Source organism: Schistocerca cancellata, chromosome 5 (genome assembly GCF_023864275.1).
Source record: "Schistocerca cancellata isolate TAMUIC-IGC-003103 chromosome 5, iqSchCanc2.1, whole genome shotgun sequence".
Classification (NCBI taxonomy): Eukaryota; Metazoa; Arthropoda; class Insecta; order Orthoptera; family Acrididae; genus Schistocerca; species Schistocerca cancellata.
The window spans coordinates 421,120,447-421,132,584 of NC_064630.1; the positions used below are offsets into that span (position 1 = coordinate 421,120,447).

The following is a 12,138-nucleotide window of genomic DNA, read 5'->3' on the forward strand; positions in this document are numbered from 1 at the left end:
CTTGAGGGAAGATGGAAGCAAGGTACTTTGTTTTTAATTTTTGCTTAAGTGCAGCAGACTCTCTCACGTAGCGATAATGGTTTATCTTCCCCGCCTTGACCGTTTATTTTTAGAGCATGGCTGATTTAAATGTTTTTTTTAGAAGCCGAGGAAGTCCCTTTCCTTATTCTCCCAAGTAGCAGTACCAGCCTTCAGAACTTCGCTTTTCACGTACTTCTGGTGTCGCAAAGAGGTCTCCCTGAACCATCTTGAGCGAATCGCGCGCCATCTTGCCTCGTTAGAGTCCTTTACCAAAGCAGAAAGTAGTTCTAGCGGCTTTTCTGCCAATCTTCATTAGCTAGCGGAGCCGGTGCCATCTCCCTCTCATAAAAAATTCGGTCTTCGCTCTGCACAAGGGACAGAGGTTGACGTCGTGTTGGTAGAGTCGTGTTCCAGCCCTCGGTCGGTAAGATGTTTGTTCCTATTGAATAAGAAATTAGATTAAGTCGCAATGTGTTTGAGTTAGAAAATCTGTAAACCCGAAAGCATCAGAGCTTTCTTGTTCACCTGTAAATTGTTTTCGTATTTTCCTAATTATTGATTGCGAAATCCACTTAGGAGGAGATGACACGACGGTTGGGATCACAGATATACTTCAAACTTTGCACACCTTTAGAAGGCCATTAAAACAACGTACTGTGCAAGTAGTAAGGTGCACTACTCTGGCAATTACGAGAACATTTTTCTTATTTTGGTCCATACTAGCACCGCTATCTGGGGTGTGTCCATACACGTCTTCGGTGGTCACGAGAGCTTAGTTCTAAGAGGGACTCATCACTGAAGACAATTCTGTTTCAGCTAATGAGATTCAAGGCCGAAGACGTGCCCATAGATGGCCCGAAATGCGGTACGATACTGTGGCGCTCTTACAGCACAGCGGCACGCCGATACGCTACGATCCGACTTATTACCCTTCATGGCAAAACATCCAGTGCTTACATTTTAGCAAGATAATGTCCGGCCGCACACAGAGTGTTTCTGCTGCTTGTCTTCGTCCTTGCCAAACCCTATCTTGTCCAGCAAGGTCGCCGGATGTCTCCCCGATTCAGGACGTTTGGAGCATTATGGGCAACGCCTTCCAACCGTCTAGTGATTTTGGCCTTCTAACACGCCAGTTGGACAGAATTTGGCACGACATCCATCAGGACGACATACAGCAACTCTATCAATCAAGGCCAAGCCAAATAACTGCTTGCTTGAAGGGCGAGGAGGACCAACGTGTTATTGACTTCCTCAATTTGTGAGTTTCTTCCTCTTGAATAAGTCATACATTTTTCCTGAAATTGTAATCATTTGTTTGTTTGTTCATGTGCGTCGCATCCACCAATTTTCGTCCCTTTCGGGCAACTCCTTCGTGGTATGTTGTTTTTCTTGTCTGAGGGTGTATTTCAATGTTTTGTAGGGGAAAATAAAGCAGTTCCAGGTATGTGCGCCATCTAGCAGGCGACGGACCGTGTTATATGTGGAGCCCTCTGATGTCTAGCGCTGTGTACCGCGTTTGGTGGAAATACAGCATGCTTAGACAATCATTTCACAAAACGTTTGAGAATTTTTTATTCGTTTCTGTTTTCAAACTGAGTGTTGTGTGATGTCCTTAGGTTAGTTAGGTTTAAGTAGTTCTAAGTTCTAGGAGACCGATGACCATAGATGTTAAGTCCCATAGTGCTCAGAGCTGTTTTTAGCTACAAGGTTTAAGATATTTCCATTGCGTGTGGGTTGTCGAACTAGTTGTTCAAGAATGTTATGAGAAAACGTGTTCAGAAGTACTTCACATGACTGTCTGTCTGTACCCCCTGCAAAGAATGCATAGACATCCCAGTCTACACGGGGTGGGTTAGAGTCACCTCCAACTAGTAACGCATGATGTGGAGATTTCCGCACTACTGAGAGTAAACTTTTTTTGAATGACTCTAGAACTGTACTAAAGAATCGGGTGCCCGGTAAAAACATCCAACAATTAACTCGGTTTCACCTATACCTGTTATACGTGACCAGATAGCTTCACTGTCCCACTCAACTTCGAGCTCAGTAAAGACAATATTTTGTCAACTGCAATGAACACTCCTCCTCCTATGGCCTCTAATCTGTCTTTCCGACACACGTTCCATGACTCGCTTAATATCTCAGCGCAGCCTTCCACTTGGGGTTTCAGCCAGCTCTCGGTCCCAAGAATAATCTGAGAGCGAGAACTTTCCTCGAGGGCAGTAAATTCGGGAACTTTGACGAATACTTATTCAATTTACTGATAAAATGTTGACAGTCGAAGTTCAAATGGTTCAAATGGCTCTGAGCACTATGGGACTTAACTTCTGATGTCATCAGTCCCCTAGAACTCAGAACTACTTAAATCTAACTAACCTAAGGACATCACACACATCCATGCCCGAGGCAGGATTCGAATCTGCGACCGTAGCGGTCGCGCGGTTCCAGACTGTAGTGCCTAGAACCGCTCGGCCTCACCGACCGGCCACAGTCGAATTCTCTTTACTCTGAACGCGGTCTGACTTACTTTGGTGCGTATCAGCTCCCGAGTGCTCATCAAACATCATCTAGAGAAACAAATAAACGACAGCGGCTTTACGTTATCTCCAGATGTGAATGTGCAGCACTGGGTACCTCCGCATCCTATTTGAGTTTGTCAGTCATATTCCTGAGTGTAGTGGAAACAAGACTTCCTAAAAACCATACAGTGCACTTTTATTCGAATTTCCATAGAGTGAAGAACGGACAAATGGGCTATCAAACTGGTCCAGTTTCCCGAAACAAAAAATTTATGCGCTTGAAAGTAATATGATGATCCGGAAAAACTTAGTGGTTTGAGGGTCAGAGTTTTCAGAATTTTCATTGGCGAACGAAGAACGGGAAACGGACAAGTAGAGTATCAAATCGAGAAGCGCGAGGTCTCCTTCAACAAACAAATATTTCATTGAAATTTATTCTTGAAATTCAACTTAACTGTAATATGCATAGCTGTACCACATATTAGTGACTGCCGGACGTGGACTCGACGCCGGATTTCCCACTTATTTCGAGTGATCGGCTTCACACTTGGGCTGCCAGAGTACGCTCCGCAGACGGACCTACTCTTCCACATGTCACACACCTATATATTTCTTCTTATACATTTTTAATTCATTTACCCACACTTGCACACGTCGTGATTCCCGGGCAAGTCTTTTTAGAATCAAGGCAACCAGAAGTCATAGATTATCATTGTCATTTTCGTGTCAGACACGTCTTCGTCTTATTTGATGACAAACTACAGTTCCAAATATTGAGATTTATCCCTGAAATTCAACTTAACTATTTTCAACATTTGTTAAGAAAGCATGAAGTGTAATATGTTTAAATATCGATGGGTGCTCTGTTATTTTCTTAATTCCCCTGATTACCGCCAATCAATGAAATATTTATATGCATTTACATAACGAACTATGGTTTAAATTTATTCCTGAAATTCAGCGTAACTGTAACAGGTATAGACGTACTACCTAAAGCGACGTATGAAAATCTGTGGCGGGCTTTGACTCAAACCCGGATTTCCCGTTAATCACTAGCAGTCGTCTCACCACGTAGGCTGTCCGAACACGTTCCCTCGACTGACCCAAACTATCGTATATCACACACCCATCTATTTCTTATCGTAGATTATTATACTTATTACAGTTAAGTTGAATTTCAGGGATAAATCTCAATATTTGGAACTGTAGTTTGTCATCAAATAAGACGAAGACGTGTCTGACACGAAAATGACAATGATAATCTATGACTTCTGGTTGCCTTGATTCTAAAAAGACTTGCCCGGGAATCACGACGTGTGCAAGTGTGGGTAAATGAATTAAAAATGTATAAGAAGAAATATATAGGTGTGTGACATGTGGAAGAGTAGGTCCGTCTGCGGAGCGTACTCTGGCAGCCCAAGTGTGAAGCCGATCACTCGAAATAAGTGGGAAATCCGGCGTCGAGTCCACGTCCGGCAGTCACTAATATGTGGTACAGCTATGCATATTACAGTTAAGTTGAATTTCAAGAATAAATTTCAATGAAATATTTGTTTGTTGAAGGAGACCTCGCGCTTCTCGATTTGATACTCTACTTGTCCGTTTCCCGTTCTTCGTTCGCCAATGAAAATTCTGAAAACTCTGACCCTCAAACCACTAAGTTTTTCCGGATCATCATATTACTTTCAAGCGCATAAATTTTTTGTTTCGGGAAACTGGACCAGTTTGATAGCCCATTTGTCCGTTCTTCACTCTATGGAAATTCGAATAAAAGTGCACTGTATGGTTTTTAGGAAGTCTTGTTTCCACTACACTCAGGAATATGACTGACAAACTCAAATAGGATGCGGAGGTACCCAGTGCTGCACATTCACATCTGGAGATAACGTAAAGCCGCTGTCGTTTATTTGTTTCTCTAGATGATGTTTGATGAGCACTCGGGAGCTGATACGCACCAAAGTAAGTCAGACCGCGTTCAGAGTAAAGAGAATTCGACTGTGGCCGGTCGGTGAGGCCGAGCGGTTCTAGGCACTACAGTCTGGAACCGCGCGACCGCTACGGTCGCAGATTCGAATCCTGCCTCGGGCATGGATGTGTGTGATGTCCTTAGGTTAGTTAGATTTAAGTAGTTCTGAGTTCTAGGGGACTGATGACATCAGAAGTTAAGTCCCATAGTGCTCAGAGCCATTTGAACCATTTGAACTTCGACTGTCAACATTTTATCAGTAAATTGAATAAGTATTCGTCAAAGTTCCCGAATTTACTGCCCTCGAGGAAAGTTCTCGCTCTCAGATTATTCTTGGGACCGAGAGCTGGCTGAAACCCCAAGTGGAAGGCTGCGCTGAGATATTAAGCGAGTCATGGAACGTGTGTCGGAAAGACAGATTAGAGGCCATAGGAGGAGGAGTGTTCATTGCAGTTGACAAAATATTGTCTTTACTGAGCTCGAAGTTGAGTGGGACAGTGAAGCTATCTGGTCACGTATAACAGGTATAGGTGAAACCGAGTTAATTGTTGGATGTTTTTACCGGGCACCCGATTCTTTAGTACAGTTCTAGAGTCATTCAAAAAAAGTTTACTCTCAGTAGTGCGGAAATCTCCACATCATGCGTTACTAGTTGGAGGTGACTCTAACCCACCCCGTGTAGACTGGGATGTCTATGCATTCTTTGCAGGGGGTACAGACAGACAGTCATGTGAAGTACTTCTGAACACGTTTTCTGATAACATTCTTGAACAACTAGTTCGACAACCCACACGCAATGGAAATATCTTAAACCTTGTAGCTAAAAACAGGCCGGACCTTATCGACAACGTCAGTATAGAAACAGGGATTAGGATGATGATGCCATTATAATAACTATGGTTTCGAAAGTTAATAGCTCAGTTAAGAAGGCTAGGAGAGTGTTACTGCTAGAAAGAGCAGATGAGCAGTTGTTAGCATCTCACTTATAGTGTGAAATTACATCACTTAGTTCCAGCAGGATGGATGTAGAGGGTTGGTGGACAAAGTTAAAGCAGATTGTAAATCGTGGTATGGGGAATTATGTGCCAACTAAGTGGATAGAGGTTTAATAACGAGACTCGAAAAATGCTGGGGAAGCAGAGGCTGTTGTACTCTCGGTTCAAAAGAGAACGTGCGAATGACGAGAAGGTTAGTAGAGAGTCGTGCGGTTGAGGAAAAATCTATGCGCGAAGCATAGGATTACTACCACCGACATACCTTAGCAAAAGATCTGGTAGAGAATCCGATAACATTCTGGTCCTACGTAAAATCTCTAAGTGGATTTAAGGCTTCCATCCAGTCACTTGTAGAGCAATCTGGGGTGACAGTTGAAGATAGCAAAACTTAACTCGAAGTTTTAAATTCCTCCATTAAGAAATCATTCACGCAGGAGAATCGTGCAAACATACCTTCGTTTGACCATCGAATAGACTTCCGTATAGAAGACGGTAGCAAACATCCCTGGAGCAGAGACACAACTGAAAGAGTTGAAAACAAATAAGTCACAAGGTCAGGATGGAAACCCAGTTTGGTTTTTCAAAGAGCTGTGTACGACATTGATCCTTTACTTAGCCTGCGTTTATCGTGAATCTATAGCCCAGCGCAAAGTCCCAAGCGACTTTGTATAAGAAGTGTAAAAGAACGGAAAATTACAGACCATTATCCTTAACTTCGGTTTGCTGCGGAATCACCGAACATCTTCTTAGTTTGAATATAATAAATTTTCTTGAGACCGAGAGGCTTATGTCCACGGATCAGATGGTTTTAGAAATTGTTGGATGTGAGGTCCGCCAGTTATACAAAACACCGTTTTTTGTCTCAGTACCTAAAAATGTTTCGGCACCACTGTGCCATCATCAGTGGGTTTTCCTTTTTATTTATTCTGTAATGTGAACATTTTTGTTAAATCTGTTTGTTAAATCATCGCGACAACCTAAATTACATTCTGGAAGATAGGTTAACTCCCAGCAAAAAACTTTCTCATCAACATCGTTTGGTTGCAGATGGCAACCTACCTGTAGTAATTAGCACACAAGTGATCCGGAAAATTCATGCACACCAAATGTCAAGGTATTTACAAAAAGAAACGATCTATTGTTGGAACTAAACATCCACATAATTTTATAATCATTTAAGAAAAATTTTCACATTACAGAATAAATAAAAACTAAAACCCTCTGATGATGGCACAGTGGTGCCGAAACATGTGTTTTGCACAACTGGCGGACCTCATATCCAACAATTTTAACTGCAGACACGGCCAACACAAGGAGCTGCAAATAAAAATGATGAATGGTTTTAGAAAGCTCGCCCTTTTCTCACGTGATATACTGCGAACTATGAATGAAAGGCAACAGGCAAATTCCGTATTTCCAGATTTCCGGAAAACGTTTGACACAATGCCCCATTGTAGGCTGTTAAACAAAGTATGAGTACATGGAATAAGTTCACAGACACGTGAATGACTCGAAGATATCTTAAATACTAATAGATCCCAATATGTTATCCACGAAGGCGAGTGTTCATCAGATACAAGGGAATCGTCAGGAAGGCCGCAGGTAAGTGTGATAGGACCGTTGTTGTTCACTGTATACATAAGTGATTTAGCAGACAGGGTGGTCAGTAATCTGCGTTTGTTTGCTGATGATGCTGTGACGTATGGTAAAGGGTCGATGTTGAGTGACTGTAGGAGGATGTAGAGAAATGTAAGTTATGCGAATGAGTAGGGAAAACAAACAAGTAATGTTCGAATACAGCATTAATACTGTCCTGCTTCACACAGTCACATCGTTTAAATACCTGCGCGTAACGTTGCAAAGCGATATGTAATGGAACGAGCATGTCAGGATTGTGGTAGGAAAGGCAAATGGTCGACTTCGGTTTATTGCGACAATTCTGGGAAAGTGTGGTTCACTTGTAAAGGAGACCGCATATGGAACCCTACTCCGTAGCAGGTCGGATGGAAGAAAGACATAGAAGTAATTCAGAGGCGGGCTGCTAGATTTATTACCGTTAGGTTCGGATATCACTTAAGTATTACAGGAATGCTTCGGGAACTCAAATGGGCATCGCTGTAGAGAAGGCAACGTAATTTTCGAGGAACACTATTGAGAAAGTTTAGAGACCGGTATATGATGATGATGAGGTCCCATATTCCAAGGAGCGTAGGGGACGATGCGGGAAACCCCCACCGCCGTACTAGGCAAGGTTCTAGCGGAGGTGGTTTGCAATTGCCTTCCTCCGGCCGAAATGAGGATGAATAATGATGACGAAGACGACACAACAACACCCAGTCATCTCGAGGTAGGGAAAATCCCTGACCCCGCTAGGAATCTAACCCGGGCCCCCGTGCGTGAGAAGCGAGAACGTCATCGCAAGACCACGAGCTGCGGACCTTTATATTGATGATGATGATGAGGTCCCATACTCCTTGACAGGGCGTAGGGGACGATGCCCCACCGCCGTACTAGCAAGGTACTAGCGGAGGTGGTTTGCCATTACCTTCCTCCGACCGTAATGGGAATGAATGATGATGATGAGGATGTCACAACAACACCCAGTCATCTCGGATCAGATGAAAATCCCTGACCCTGCCGGGAATCGAACCCGGAACCCCATGGTCGGGAAGCGAGAACGCTACCGCGAGACCACGAGCTGCGGACCCGGTATATGAAGCTGACTACAGAACAGTTCTGTTGCCTCCAACATGCATTATGCGTAAGGACCCCGAAGATACGAGAAATTTGGGCTAATACCGAGGGATACTAACAGCCTTTTTCCCCTGTTCTCTTTGCGAATGGAAGAGGAATGGTAATGACTGGTATGGGGTACCGTCCGCGACGCGCCGTAAGGTGGACTGCGGGGTGGATGTAGACGTAGATGTAGATACAGTAGCCCTGCCGCAGGAGACCTGAGCTCATCTTCGCTTTCGAGGAGCCGTGGCAGGGGTCGCCCCGGCGAGGAAGATGAAAGTGGCGCGAAAGTGCGGCGGCGCCACCTGCAGCCGGCGGAGCCCTTGACACGGCGACTCCTCGGCGGACGCGCCGACGCGCCGACGCGCTCGCTTCTCGCGAGTAGCCGCGGCTCGCCACGCCGGGGGTTGCAGGCGGAGGGGGCGGAGCCTCGCGCCGCGAGGGAGAGGGGCCGGTGGAAGGGGTGCGCCAGATGTAGGTTAGGCGAGGATGTAGGCCGGCTATATACGCGCACGCCGCCACCAGCGCGCACTTCAGTCGACTCCCGACAGCGGTCGCGTCCACAGCAACTGCTCTCTCTCCACACTCCACAGGTAAGTCCCGGCGTTCTCTGCGCTGTGGCCCGTGTGCGGGAAGCATCAGCTGATCGCTACGCGCCAGTCGCTACTGCAGCTGACTGCTGACCTACCCGCGGGATCCCGCTGCAAATCGCACTCAATAGTATTAAGAGGGCTAGTCGGAAAGTAAGGTCTGATAGGTTGTGCAATGGAAACAACAGTGAAAATCCGATAAAGTTTTGCACGGACGTGTTGGGCAATGTCTCTATTGTGCCTGTCGATCGCGTCACGTCGCTCTGCTCAGCTCTGAGCACACGGTGACCACGTAAAGACTCATGGAACAATAGCGTCTCCAGCCTAGTATGGGTGCCTGCCGCGAGATTTCGCCTGATTTTATGCAACCCTACGTAACGTATCTGTCATGCATTTTCTTCTTCATGACAGTGCTCGGTCGCACACTGCAGCGTTTTCGATAGGAAGTGTTTGATCATCTACCATATACCCGGGACTTGGCTCTCTCTAATCTTCATCTCTGCACAAATGAACCTCTAGCAACGAAGACAACATTTCGGCACGGAAAACGAATTTCAGACAAGCTTGGAGAAGTGGCGGAAAACTCAAGCAGCTTCCTTCTTTGACGAGGGTCTTGGGAAGTTGGTACAACACTACGACAAATGTCTAAGTCGGACAAATCAAAGAAGTAGGTGGAAGATGTAGCAAACTGTTGCAAATAAAACATTTTGATTTCCACTGTGGTTTCCATTCCGCGACCAATCGGACATTACATTCCGAATAGCACTCGTACACTATCCTATAAAATCGACTTTATGCTCACTGACAAATACTCGCGTGCGATGTGCATCATTTTGATTTTATACCGGGAAAGAGTAAAGCAATACACAATATTTAGTTACATCATCATTTACTACGTATAGTCCTAGCACAGGAGGTAAGCTCTCAACATTCTCGCGACTTGGCCGAGGGAGCTGTCGCAGCTGTTATCGAAGGAAACTCGCACTCATGAGGAGCGGGGGTCAAATTTCTGTGGTTTCTCTAAATAGATTTTGAAGAATGCTGGGATGGTTTTAGTGAATAGTTCACGGACCATTTTAACAATTTCTGTCGTTCCTCATGTTTCTCAGGGGTATGCAGTCATAATTATACCTTTCCTGTTCTAGAATATTTCTAAGGTATTTGGTACCCACTCCAAATAGGACTAATAGTGGATTTTGAAATATACAAAGAAGGACAGCATTAGCGGTCACTGGTTTGTTAGACCCACGGGAGAACGTCACGGATATCCTAAGAAAACTGAACTGGCACATACTTGAAGATACATGGAGACTATCTGGCGAGAGCCTACTTACAAAGTTTCAAGTACCAGCACTTTTTAAATTCATTGTTAGAGTCTAGCATAAAGACATAAATTTTTTAGCCATCACAAATTGAAAGGATTGAAAAATATAGCAAGATAACATTCGACCTTTATCACGTACGCATTTTAGGACACACATCCGCAAAATTGTCTTCAGATTGACGGCCGGAGTGACCGAGCGGTTCTAGGCGCTACAGTCTGGAACCGCGCGACCGCTGCGGTCGCAGGTTCGAATCCTGCCTTGGGCATGGATGTGTGTGATGTCCTTAGGTTAGTTAAGTTTCAGTAGTTCTAAGTTCTAGGGGACTGATGACCTCAGCAGTTAAGTCCCATAGTGCTCAAAGCCATTTGTCTTCAGATTGAAAATGCTATGAGTATTCACTTACACTACTAAATACAGTTCCCATCTAACTACTCGTTTGTATTGAACCAGTTAATTCATTTCAGTGAACCTCGAATAGCCCTTCATGTACCGCTCGTGTAGGAACCCGACACACGAAGGCATTTAAGCAGTCCTTCTCCCCGTGCTCTATACTTGAATGGAACTGTAAGAAATCTTAGCACACTCGGACATGCGCTTCGCAGTACGTTGTAGAGTATAGATGTAGATCTGTAATTGACTCCTCAGACTTCACTGTACTAATTTATTATTTGATTTACCCACATCGATTTCGGGACACTGTGTCCCACTACCAAGTGTGCCTGGAAACTATAGTAAATCAGTCAAATTAAGATATGACCCCTGTGAGAATCCGTCTGTAGATCTCGTCAACATTCAGTGTCCGCATGATACGCAAACTGAAACCCATGCAATGCCACGGCATTGACGATTCGTTAGCAACAGCCTTTTAGTGCGAGGTGGTGGAGTTTGACCGGCGGCGTGGCATTGCGGAAGGCTACAGTCTGTCTCTGATGCCGCCTGTGCCTGGCCAGAAGATCTATACACAGATTTCCACAACAGATATATTTTATTTCGATTAACTTGATTTTACAACCACATTTGATAGGACAGAGTGTACCGAAATCAATAATGTTCAACAAAATGACAAAACCAATACAGTGAAATCGAAGGAGTCAACAAGGGATATTTTCTTCATCCTTCTCCTATCCCAGCTCGTGCTCCATCAGTGGTAATCACGCCATCGACAGGACTTTAAATCCTAATCTACCTTCCTTCGCATGACAAGAGGAAACCTTGCTACCACGCGACGTGAGACGTATAGTTTCTTCCTTTTTTTATTTAAAAAGAGGTCCTCGGATGTTTATCCATTTGTCCAGCCTCTGTACATAAAGTCTAAATCCAACTTATTTCGAGGAAGTTTTCAGTTTTTTTGCATCGTCATGAGATTATTCATCCAACTTGCACGCATAGAAGTGGCACATTCAATACCAATGGCGATGTGCGAGGTGGATTCGAACCCTCAGTTTCCATTTAACACGATAGTGACGCTACCTCGAGTTCACGAAAGCTAGAAGTGCTTAGTTCTCATGAAAACCTAAGTACGGTGCAACCAGGCACTTTACTCACTCACAGAAAGGAAGAAGGAAAACTATATTTTAAGATCCAGTCGTCACTGGGCCTGTTAGTGAAAGAAGCCTAACCCGGTTGGAGAAAAATTAGGAAAAGGATCATTTGCGTCCTTATCGAAGAAGCTGTATCAGCGCCCCGTCGAGGTAATTTCAAAAGACATTATTCAGAATTTCGGATGAGGATCTGAACAGAGCTCTTACGGATTACTAGTTCTATTTATCAAACACTGCACTGTTCGCTCGACCACATTCTCACCCTAGTGGCAGACGTGATCGTCAAGCTGTAAGCAAGAACTAACCAATCGACCACTTATCTGGGGACAGGATACACTGTTGCAAATACTGCGCGAATGAACGTTCGTCTGAAACAGTCAGGCTCGGTTCACCAGCAGAAGCATCATTAACTGGGAATTTTACAATCAGCTGGAACAACAGACAA

General features: G+C 44.5%; 1 protein-coding gene across 1 annotated transcript in view; it reads left to right on the top strand.

The window, feature by feature from the left end:
* The first annotated feature begins 8,757 nt into the window (after window positions 1–8,757).
* The window catches only part of LOC126187723 (uncharacterized), a 57,876-nt gene continuing 54,495 nt past the window's right edge, over window positions 8,758–12,138 (top strand). The window contains exon 1 of the mRNA XM_049928967.1: window positions 8,758–8,830. The gene's annotated coding sequence lies outside the window, so the exon portion shown is untranslated. The remainder of the gene's footprint in view (window positions 8,831–12,138) is intronic.